Consider the following 12738-nt stretch of genomic DNA (forward strand, 5'->3'; position numbering starts at 1 on the left):
TTTAAGTTTTGATGCCAAAACTTGATTTTTTAATTAATGTCAATTATATTAACTTAATTTCTTCAGTAATGACAACAGCTGGGTTTAGCCTACAGTGTGGAGAGGGCCGGATACAAAACACATGGAGTGCGGAGCAGTAGAAATTCTTGCTGTTTCACTCCGCTCACTATTTACTATAGTATTATTTCATGTGTGGTGTCTGCTGTAAATTACATTGTTTTGTTTGTCCTATGATGAGTTAAGTTAAAACAAGAAGTTGTATTTAAAGTATTTTGTTGGTCATTTATTTATTTATTTATGTATTTATTGTCTGCTTAACATTGATTCTGAAATAATTAATTTGACTGAACCTGATTTCCTCCTGGTGCCCTGTTACCGCTGTGAGTCGCTGTTGCTGTGATTGTCCTCTAGATGGCAGTAGCACACAGCACACTGATAGCGGAGGCGCTGGAGTAAAAGCTCAGAACAAGCAACATTAAACTCGTGTTGAAGATGAGAAGAAACAAAGAGGCTACACTTCAGCTTTTATAAACTCTAGAGAGATTATTTAGCGAACACGACACAACTCCTGCCTTTATTCATTATATCCTGGCTCTTGACTGTCAATTCCTCTGTGAAAGCGATCAGGAATAGCGGACTTTTAACGTGTTCATATGTAAACAGGTAACGTTGTGTTTCTCTCCTTATTTATTAGTTCAGATTCCTACTTTCTCAATATTCAAGTGTTTTTCTCTCGGCTGTGTTCCTCTTCAGTGTCGGTTCCCGCGCTGTTTTCAGCTTTGTTTTTGCTTGGTTTTGGCCACTAACCTCTTTATTAAAGCTCTCGATGTAAAAGCTTCTCGCGGTAAAAGCACAGGTTATGATTCCTGTTTACTTTCACACATTCTTATACTTCAGGATTTGTCTGATCTTTATTAGCGGCAAATCAAATGCTGTGTTCACTAATTTCACCCTCATGGACAAATACTGGAGTCATTTATAGTAAATAGTGTAGTATAAATACAAAACACCCAACACTGGACTACATTTTCAACAACTATATTACAACACACCACAGTTTACTGTAGTAAAAACTCATGTTTACTACAGTATGCAGAGCATTTGATCATTTCACCATAGTTACTGCTACAACATTCAGTAACACAGTTGTACAATACACTTTATTATAATATGGTTCAAAACACTTTAGTATTATTTACTTTAAATTACTGTAGTATTTGTCATGTGGGTAGCCATAAAATTGTGTAAAAAAAAAGTGTAGAATTTTGGGTAACACATTAAAGTAATTGACATTAATATTGTCAAGATAAAGGTTGATTAATGCCTTTACTAACATGAACAAAAAATTAGTAATACATTAATTACGGTATTCATCCATCTTTGTTAACATTATTTAAGTTAAACAACGTTAGTTCATGTTAAATCTCTGTTCATTAACTCATGTTAAGATGCACAACTTTGGATTTTATTAAGGCATTAGTAAATGTTGAACTATGATTAATTTACAGAATTATTCAGACTTAATATTAGTAAATACATGAACTAATGGACTAAAGTTATTGTAAACTATTACTGAACTATGAAATATTAGCTTTGTGTAAAAACAATAATAGGCTGTAAAATTGATGAGCTAAAATAATTATTTATTAATGTACTGTAAAATGTATTTGCATATTAACAAGCTGTAATTCACTAAATATATAGACAGCAGCTCGTTGTGTTTTATTTTATCATCTTTTTGGGCAAGAATCAAGGTTTGATCAGTGTTTTATGCATTTTAAAGTCTTTAATTTCATTTCATTGTCCAAAATGAATATACTGTGTAGACGTTGTTTTCTAAAGTTTGCCTTAATTTAATCTGTGAATATTGGGGTGCAGTGTAGTTTATGAAATCAGTAAAATCTTGCTGGATGGATCATAATGAAAGCGCAGTTGTTGCCTCAGCCTGTGATAGAGCAGACAGAAATAGTCGGTCACATACTCATTTCATTTCATTTATTATTTGTTCATTTTTTCCTATTTTTAAAAATTCTAAATTATTCTAAAATATGTAATCGACCAATTTGCTGGGTAAAACAATCACAGTCGGCCATGAAAAATCAAGATCAGTACATCAGTGTCTTTATCAATGGATGTGTTGAGCAGGGCTGTGTATTGGCAAGAGCCTCATGATATGATACATGAGTCACGATACAGTATATCACGATACATGAGTCACGATACAGTATATCACTATACATAAGTCACGATACAGTATATCACGATACAGTATATCACGATACATGAGTCACGATACAGTATATCACGATACATGAGTCACGATACAGTATATCACGATACAATATATCACGATACATGAGTCACGATACAGTATATCACGATACATGAGTCACGATACAGTATATCACAATACATGAGTCACGATACAGTATATCACGATACATGAGTCACGATACAGTATATCACGATATATTGCAATAGTTTGTATTTGTATGTTTGTCACATTATATTGATGATTGACTACTTGATAAAGTCAGCAGACTAATTAAATTTCCAGTTTATTTTCGATTGATCATCGAAATTCATCATTGGATTGACATTCCAATTCATCAGAACTGCACAGTGCGATTGAACAGAGAGCTCACGGAAATGTATTAAGTGCATATTGTTATAAACACTTAACTAAATGAATTTGCCGCTAAAGTCATATATAAATGTAATAAACAGTTTATAAAACTAAAATAGTAAGTGGCAAAAAATGAAAGTGCATCAAGTAAACATTAAACTGGAACACAATGCTCTAATATGCGGTAAACTATTAGAAACTTCTGTACGGATTATTTATAGTTTTAACCCAAAGAATGAGCAGTCTGTCAGATGAAGAAGAGCCGGAGTCAGAGATTCAAATAAAGTTTACTGAAGATAGTTTAGTTTCATCAGCAGAAGCCAGCTTCAACACTCGCAATGAGTTCCTAGGCCGCTCACAATACAACAATGCAGCAATTATACTCTTGATACAAGTCCAGAAAAGGTGAGATCCAGGTAAACAGTTCTCATTAGTTAAAGGAAAAATAGACAATTCTAAATGTGTGCATCAATGAAGGATTGTATCTAAATCCAGATATGGATGGCGGCATGGTTCTTGGGGTCAGGCCGACCCTAAACTATTAAGAGCTGATCTCCGACCTGTAAAAAGCTGAACCATTTATGTATACACAGACGCAAGAGACAATCTGGTATGAAAACTCAAGGTTGTTTCTTATCAAACTAGTTCAAAACTGGTTTAATCAACATTCGGCTACAATATTCTCACTACACACACAGTCTATCTAGCATTAAAAAAAGAATCACTTTAAAAAGAATTAACAATTAAATTAGATAAATTACTGTAGACAGTATCATAGCAATAGAAACAGTTGTTCCCCATCCTCAAGATCAGTAATTCCACTCTAGAGAGGGAGAGAGGTCTCCATGACCTATGAGCTGGTTTGTGTGTCTCCTGGAAACAAAATTTAAATAGACAAAGAGAGGAACAAGGATGCTGAATCATCTTAAATAAAGCAGTGTGGTACTTATTCATTAGTTAAAATCATTTCAAAGTTGAATACTCATTTAAATACTCAAATACTCATATTTAATAAAAATAATGAGAAACAGGATGATGAGAATAGGATAAACGTTGATTCATGCTGAGACTGATTGGAAGGCAGAAATCCGAATCGTTCACTTCAGTGTCTAAAATATTTTAATAACTAATGAATGATTACATTAAGTATCTAATGTGAGTAAATCAGTGTTTCCCCTAGGTTTACAATGTTGGGAGGGGAGCTGAGGTGGGATTGGGGGTGTGGCACGGCTGTTCAGACTGACACCGTCACAAGGAGTCATGGTGTTAATTTGTTTCTTTTAATGACAGCAGTAAACAACTTAACAATCATTTGAACTGTACAACCGTACAAGCTAAAAATGAAAATGTATTTTTATACATTTCTTTTATCCACAAAGTGAGCAGCTTTTGTCACTGCAGTGTATCTTAATGGGCTTCTGGAAGAACTTTTCAAGTACACTTCTAGTACACTGATATTAGTATACTTACTAATTAAAGTAAACTTTTATACTTGACCTTTACTATAGTATACTTCTTTTTCTTTTCTTTGTATTTACTGAATTACCACGGTCAGTCTTGTACAGCTAGAGGAAGTATTGCTGCTCTGACAGCCAAGTTAGGTCAAAGCTAGGGATGCTCCGATCAGGATTTTTGCAGCCGATACAGAGTACTGATACTTTGTCATGGTGATCGGCTGATACCGAGTACTGATTCTAATGCTTCACGCTTTATAATGGATTAACCACATTTTCCCTACAAGTATAAACCTTAAGAAAAGATCTTGCCTTACCTAAGAGAATAAATTAAGGATGCTGCATATAATACCTTAAACAGAAGCAGCTTTACAGAAAATAATTGATCCATTAATTTTACTCTGGCTTAGTCCCTTGTTTATCAGGGGTTCCAGCCTGATCTCACGAGAAAACGTAAGTATTTTACGTTTTGTCAGTTTAGTGGCTAATTCGTATGAATTCGTACGAGTTCATTCGTACGAAATTGTACGATTTTAAAAAGGAGGCGTGGCACCTAACCCCACCCCTAAACCCAACCGTCATTGGGGGATGAGCAAATCGTACTAAATCTTACGAATTAGATCGTACGAGTTCATACGAATTAGCCACTAAATCAAAAAGTTACGAATTGCCGTGAGATTGTGTTGGGGGTTCCCACAGCGGAATGAACTACCACAGAAAATATGACACAGATATAAAAATTTGTTATGAAAAATTACAATGCAATTTGGAAACACTGCAAATGATGAAAGAAGAGTTCAACATGACTCAATCAAGGACAAGTTTGGAGCGTATATTTCATGCATAAGAAGGTAAAATCTATAAATGTAATACTTCTTTACTAAAAGGAAATATAGTAAATAAACTACTGTTTTTTACTATTGTGAACTTGCAATATTGTCAACACAGAACTTTCCGTTGTTATATGTGAAAAGGCCTAAATACATGCAGGACCATTCAAGTATTTTGCTGGCTTCAGACTAATGACTGCAGATCACTCAGAGATGGAGGGATTTGCACAAGCGATATCTTTCCTGCTCTATTAATTTAACCGAAGAAATGTAATGCTATTACAGTGCCTCTCGCGATCTGTTCATTCACTCTCGTCGCCATGATTTCCAAGTATTTTAACTTATTTTGGGGGATCACGGGGCTGGTATAAATTTGCGGGAGACTCGCAGAGCTTCCTGGAGAGGTCACACGGTTGGATGAGACGCTAGATAGGGGTGACTGCGTCACATCAGCTCAAAACAGTGGAGATACAATAGCTGCACTTGCAACAAAGAGAGCATCACTGTAAACAAGTCGTACTGCATCTGTATATCTTTTAGCTGCTGTCACTGTGACGCGAACACATTGATCGCCCCCACACATCATTTACCTGTGTTGTAGCTGCTGTAGGCTATGCATAATATACGGGAGCGCACGTGCGTCTTTGGTCCTGTCAGATGTGGCGCGCACTCTCATTCCCATACAGCTGAGAGTGGCTGTGTTAACTCCACCATGCGCGATTTAGAGAGTAGAAATATGTAATTACGCCACCATGTAGAGACAGAAATCACATGCCGTTGTATAAATAAGAAATTACATACGGCTAATTAGTTGGTTTAAATACAATTAACTTGACTTCAAGGGGGGCAGGGAAAGCCGTTACGAAGGCGGGGCGCCCCGCTAATATTATGGTAGGGGAAACACTGTAAATGTACCATTCCTGAGTGACTGTAGAATCATCTGAACTTAACAACAACAAGCAGGATACAATAGCTGGCTTACTTTAGATTTTTGCTCTGGAACAGAATTTGATCGACATGTTTTGGGCTAAGTGCACTCCTCTGTGCTGTGATCATGTCCTCTGTGGAAGAGAAAACTCTCTCTGAGGAGACACTCATGCCTGGGATACATGGGTATCATTTTGCAAGGTGTGACAAGAGTGAATACTCGCTCTGGTGCTGCTTCCTCCTGTCTAATGGATTGGCTTCAGTAAGTGACATGGGGGCTGCTTCCTTGTATTTTTTAATCTCCTCCTCTCCCAGTGCATGTGTTGTTTTTCTCAGTGAGGGTCTTACTGCACCATGTTTGTCCAAGTAGATCAGCTGGATGGGATGTTCTCTTGCACACTTCTTGTTCTTGCTTGATCCATCAAAATAATAATCACATTAGCCTACAGTTTAATCAATTATGGCCTTTGTTTCTTTTTTATATGTAGACTGAGAATGCTACTGAAAGACTATGAAGGGGGTGTGTGCATTTTACTGCAGGGGTGCATTTCTCGGCACAACACTGGGACTGCTGTCTGATCATGAAGCAGATCAATGTTGGTCTTGCTGTCGAGGTGTCAGTGCAGAAATTAACAAAATAATGTAAAAAAAACTATCTTATGGTAATTTCAGTCAATTTTCCTAACAGATAAACGGCTCTCTGTGATATTTCAGCATGCTTTCACTTTCATATTAGACACGAAACGCACATTTACCGGTAGAAATGACATCCTGCCCTACTCATCATTCTCTCTTCATATAGCCGTATATATGGCTATTACACAACCATAATACACTGATAAAGCCTGGTTCGTTTTGTTTTCTCACTACAATTGATCCGCTCTATCTAGCCGAGACTACCTCATTCAGGCGATCTCGGGCTGATTGTTTTGGCGTAGATCCGAGCTCGATTGCAGGATTCACATATTCCAGATGAACCGCGCTTACTGGGCAAACGAGACAGGTTTCGAAACAAACGTCAGGTGTGAAAAGCACCCTGTATTTGCACGCAATTGACAAAGAGTCGCAGCCAAATTACACTTTAGTGACAAGGTAGCACTGGTCCGATCGGGCCAGTATCCTTCCTGTATACTGTCCCGAGTGTCTCGGACGCATATAGCATATAGCAGATTTAATTTCTTTTATCATGGTGGACTCACTGGGGCTCTCTCGTAGATCATGGACCATCTGGGCATGGAGTGGTTCCACTAGTGATAGGGTTGCGGTGCTCTCCTCTGATATGACAAGCGTAGCTACCTTCATAGGTTTCAGAGTGCTGACAATTTCTTCTGCAGATGTTATGTTTGAATCACTGAATGTGCACAAGTCCTTATCAGTCTTTCTCAGGCTGCACAAATAGCTGGCTGCTGCTCCAGAAACCGCTGCAGCATGTCAAAAGTACTGTTCCACCTCGTAACCACGTCAGTCATAAGTTTGTGTTCGGGCAGTGGTAGTAGCTTTTGTTTTTGCTGCAGTACGTGGCTGGCTGTAGTGCTGCGTCTAAAAAAACTGGCTATGCATCTCACTCATCCAAGTAAGCGTGTGAATGATGGGAGCTTCAGTGCATGCTCAGAAGCTACATTGATGGCATTGCAGGGTCACTCTTTCTGCCGAGGCAAGCCATGTTGTCACATGTATCTTTACCTCTTCATAAATTGTGGGCACTGCTACGTCTGTTATGTGTCTGCAAGTGGGGATCAGGTTGTGCGGCTCCATAGTATTCACCTTATGCCTGACTATACGGCCACAGATCTTTACAAATAAAGTGCACAACTGATTCTGTTATCTTCTTTGCACGAGTTGAGTTGTTGAAGATGTCATTTAGTGTAGTTTGCCTTGAATTAAGAAGTTTCGGGTAAGGTCGCAGTGCTGCTAATTCATCTGCGTGGTGTCTTGTTAGGTGATAACGCAAGTTCGTAGTAAAATCCTTGCTTGTAAAATACGCTTTAGAATGCCTAGTTTAAGCAAATTTGATGAACGCGATCATGCCTGTTGATCTGAAGTATCACTCTCGCTCACCAAAAACCAGGCTGAATGCGCTGTACTGCCTGCATTGCGTGCGTTCGTTCCCTAAGCGACAATAACAATCGCGCGACATCGCCTGTCCGTATCCCACAAAGTTGTTTAAAATTAAATGTTTATAGATGGTGTGACACAACGCCTATGTGTCTTTAATGCACCCCTTTGATGCTTCTTACGTCCTTGTCGCGGCACCAATGGCACCGAAATTAGGCACCAAAATTCATATTCTCATTTGATCCGGTACATACCGGTTACAAAGGTGCCGGTGCTATAATGGCACCAGGTTTCAGTATCCAACCCTAGACATGACCCAATTGTAAACGTTTTCTATGAGGCTCGCACACTGTGGCACCGCCGCAATTCAGTGTCTTGCGTTGCTTAGTAACGTATTCAAACAATGTGAAGATCGCTTGACGTGAAGTAAAAAACCAATAGAGATGTGCTGTTGTTGATAGCGCCTGCTTATACCTGCAGTACGAGGACTTTATTATAATTTATGAGCATCAAAAGTTGTGGATCTGTTCGTCAAAATATTTGACTGTGTGTCACTGCATCTCAAACGACTAAAACTATATAACTAAAGCAATCTCCACTGTGCTGAGCGAGAGCACTTCTGTTGGAGCTCGTTGGCCTGATTCAGTGTGTAGTATTGGCGTTGGACTGGCGGCTCTGATTGTAATTTTCCTACATTTCTCAAATATTTGCAAGCAGTTTTGTTTGTGCTAGTTGTTTGGCATCGGCTTGGTATATCCTGGACCTAAACTTAAGTCTTTTAAAAGTCAAAGATTTTGATAAAAGACCCACATAAAGTGTTTGTTTACTAGTCTAGTTATTGATTTGTATTTCTCTTTCTTATTAATCTTTTGTTAGATTTGGCTGTGTTTGGCTTATCCGTTTATTGGTGACTCACCAGTGTTTTAGATTACTCTGTTACATAAAGTAAGTAAGTTCTTATGGGGAGAAGACTTTATTAAAGACCGTGTATAGTACTGTTCCTCAGCAGCAATGTTAACCCATCGGTCTTCAAGCAACTTAACCCAAAGTGCTGTCTGTGAAACACTTCTTTATAACAAAGGATATGACCCCCTCCAACCACGCTTGAGTTCCTGTAGGCCAAATAGATACTTGTTTGCTTATGAAACAAGTTACACAATCTATCACTTTGCAACACCTCCTCTACTTGGATTGGTATGACTCTGAGGGGGGTTCTACACAAATTTGGCTGACTGAATAAACACTCTTGAAACTAATTATAGCAATTGAAACTCTCTTTTTATTTTACCCCAATGTGTTGTTTTGGCATCGAGCCAAAAACATCAATCACAACAAAAAAAATTGTCTTTCTGAATAAAGTCAGTGACCACTTATCGTTACGAGCACTTGAGAGCGATGCAATTTCTTTTCGTTGTCCAGTCACTTGTTAGGAAACGACCGTTGATGCATATAGGAAAGACGTTAAGTTGCCCTCTGTTAAGTGAGATGATGTTGCTCCCCGAAAAGTTGGATAAGCTTAGTATTGCTTAAACTCCAAGTGAAAACAGCAAGCAAACAGAAGCATCAGGATGCCAAAATACAAACAGTCCTTTCTAAAACAAACAAACAAAATCGACATGTGTGGAGAAGTGAGACTTCTCCCCTCTGTCTCTGACGGCCGCATCGGCACACACCACTTACCTTCATTCCTTCCTCCTCCATCAGCGGTTATATTGATGAGTGCACGCATCATATCACAGGCATACAATCACCCCTCCACATTTCATCTCTCCCCTTTAGTCTCACACGAAGTATACACTTAGGCGCGCACACACACATTGTCTTCGTGTTTTTGTTTGTTTGTCTAGGGGGGTTCGGACTTCAGTGCGAGGCTGGCCAATTATTGCGAGGCTGGATTATTGTGGTGCTCAGGCCTCTTGCCTCATAGTGGGCCCACACTCGGTTCACAACATCGCAGTTGGTGTCAGAAGCGGTGGCCACCCGGAAGAGAATGAGGAGGAGGAGGCTGGGTCTACGATCAGTGGTGAAGGACGCAGCTTGGCTTAGACTGTCATCTGGTGGACAAGAGGCAGCTACGGAGTGTCCCAGCACCAGTGAGTCTTCTACTCAGTCCAGTGAGGGCATGGCGAGTAACAAGAGAGGAGCAGTTTATTTGTGAGCTGTGGGGACTCCGTAAGTCAATACGGCCGGCAGAGCTGAACGCGCCATCGCCCAGTAGAGTATCCACAGTGGAGAGATCACCCCCACCTACCCTACCTACCACCACCCAAATTTTTTACACCTACCTTTACACCCAAATTGTGCTATTTGTCTACCAAGCAGGGCTATGGAGGTTTAAATGACATTGAAAATATGTTTTCTGTAGTAACGCGTGCCCAAAAAAAAGCTGGTTTGCAGCCACTGCTAGACTTTAATGATAGTCTGCTGCAGGGTGCAACCAAGGGCGAAAGGAAAACGCATCAGCAGAAAAGACTGTTAAAAAGGCTAGGGTCTCCAGGTCAGAAACCTAATATGAATGGTTTAGAGGCAGAAAACTGAAAGATTCCTGATAACATTTCTAAACTACAGAAAAATTATGATTCTTTAAGAAAACTGTTTGTGAGAGCTGAAAAAACTGATAACATCAATTTGAATGATGAACAATTTGTTGTCATTGACGATGTTTTATATGTGCAAGTAGGAGATGTAATACGTTTGGTTGTACCCATGTCTGTTCATCCCCTTGTGTTACATCTTGCACACACACTTCCATGGGCAGGACATTTGGCATTCTAGAAAACATACACCCTTATCAGTACACGTTTCTATTAGCCAACCATGTACACTGACGTCTAGACACATTGCAACACATGCAACATCTGTCAGACATCCAGTGCGATTCGTCATAGAGACAAAGCACCATTACATCCACTTCCCATTATTTCAACCCCTTTCCACCGTATTGCCATGGATTTTGTGGAACCACTGGAGAGAATTAGTGCTGGACATTGCTACATTCTTGTCATTTGTGTTTACGCCACTCGTTACCTGGAGGCATTCCCACTTCGCACAGTCACCACCACTAAAATTGTTCAAGCTCTCACTGCATTGTTTTCCAGAGTAGGAATCCCGGACGAGATCATTACTGATACAACACCATACCATCCTCAGACAGACGGGCTGGTGAAGTGTTTCAACGTGACATTGAAGAACATGTTGAGGAAGTTTGTATCAGATACAGGACGAGACTGGGACAAATGGTTGCCATTTTTGTTGTTTACATACAAGGAGGTACCACAAGCATCAACAGGTTTCTCACCGTTCAAATTGATGTATGGCTGGCCAGTCCAGCGACCACTGGATATTCTGAAGAAGGCGTGGACTAGACCTTCTGGAGCAGTGGAGGACGGCAGCAGCATCAGCTTCATCCTAAAGATGAGAGACAAGCTGGAAACCTACAGGGAGTAGGCTGTGGAAAACCTTAAAGAGGCTCAAGCAAAGCAGAAGACATAGTATGACCAAAGAAGTCGTCTTTGCCAGTTCCAGCCAGGACAAAAGGTATTGCTGCTTTTACCCACGTCCACCAACAAACTTCTGCCGAAATGGCAGGGGCCATATGAAGTGACAAAGAAGATGGGGCCAGTCACTTATGAGATTCTCCATCCAGAGAAGAAGAAAAGTTGACAGGTTTACCACATCAACCTGCTGAAGGAGTGGAAAGAGGCAAAGGAAGGAGAGAAAGTATTGATGGTGAAAGAGGTGAAGGAGGATGAAGACGATCATGCTGAGGAGATTGTTACACCGAGACAAGCTGCTGAGCTAAAGCTGGATCACCTGGAGGACAAGAAACATGAGTTAAAGGAGGTACTCAATGCTTACCCATCTTTGTTCCAGGAGAGGCCAGGAAGAACGAAGGTAACCCAGCACACCATCCACCTGACAGATACAACACCATCAAGACAACGACCATATCATGCTCCTGAAAAACTGTTAAAGCCACTGAAGGAGGAACTAGAAACCACGAAGCAACTTGGAGTAATTGAACCATCGTCATCGGAGTGGAGCAGTCCCATAGTCATCGTCCCTAAAAAGGATGGATCTTTAAAGATCTGTGTTGACTTCAGAAAACTAAATGCTCAATCCAGGTTCGATGCTTACCCCATGCCGAGGATCGATGACTTGCTGGAGAGAATAGGGCAGACCCGCTACATAACCACACTAGATCTGTGCAAAGGTTACTGGCAGGTGCCCCTCCATCCTTCATCGAAACCCCTCACTGCCTTTAAAACCCCTCTTAGCCTATATCAGTTTACGGTACTTCCGTTTGGGTTACATGGGGCACTTGCAACATTCCAGCGCTTCATGGACCGAGTTCTCCAGGGCTGTGAAAGTTTTGCTCTGCTTACCTAGACGACATGGTGATATTCAGTCACACCTGGGTGGAACATCTGAAGCACGTAAAACAGGCCCTAGAGAAAATTCAAGGAGCGGGTCTGTCCTTAAATGTGACTAAGTGCAAGTGGGGACAGAAGGAAACCAACTATGTGGGGTACAGACTGGGCAATGGTGGACTCAGACCACAGGTGGACAAGGTAGAAGAGATTCGGAGAAGCCAAAAACCTAGGACCAAAAAGGAGGTACGTTCCTTCCTAGGATTGATGGATGGTACCGATGTTTTATCCCCGACTGCGCAACGACAGCAGCATCTCTAACAGACTTGCTCGCTAAACGGATGAAGAATCCAGTCGTTTGGACTGATGCCTGTGAACAGGCATGGACTACGTTGAAGGAGAGGCTATGTACACATCCTGTGTTAAAGAGCCCTGATTTCTCTCAGAGATTTATGGTGCGAGTGGATGCATCGGAT

The 12738-nt window shown here is 40.4% G+C and overlaps 1 protein-coding gene across 1 annotated transcript in view; it reads left to right on the forward strand.

Annotated features, from left to right (window-relative positions):
* The first annotated feature begins 486 nt into the window (after window positions 1-486).
* Window positions 487-12738, forward strand: part of LOC130220661 (zinc finger protein 239-like) — a 32049-nt gene continuing 19797 nt past the window's right edge. The window contains exon 1 of the mRNA XM_056452880.1: window positions 487-663. The gene's annotated coding sequence lies outside the window, so the exon portion shown is untranslated. The remainder of the gene's footprint in view (window positions 664-12738) is intronic.

The sequence above is a fragment of the Danio aesculapii genome, chromosome 3 (genome assembly GCF_903798145.1).
Source record: "Danio aesculapii chromosome 3, fDanAes4.1, whole genome shotgun sequence".
NCBI classification, from domain to species: Eukaryota; Metazoa; Chordata; class Actinopteri; order Cypriniformes; family Danionidae; genus Danio; species Danio aesculapii.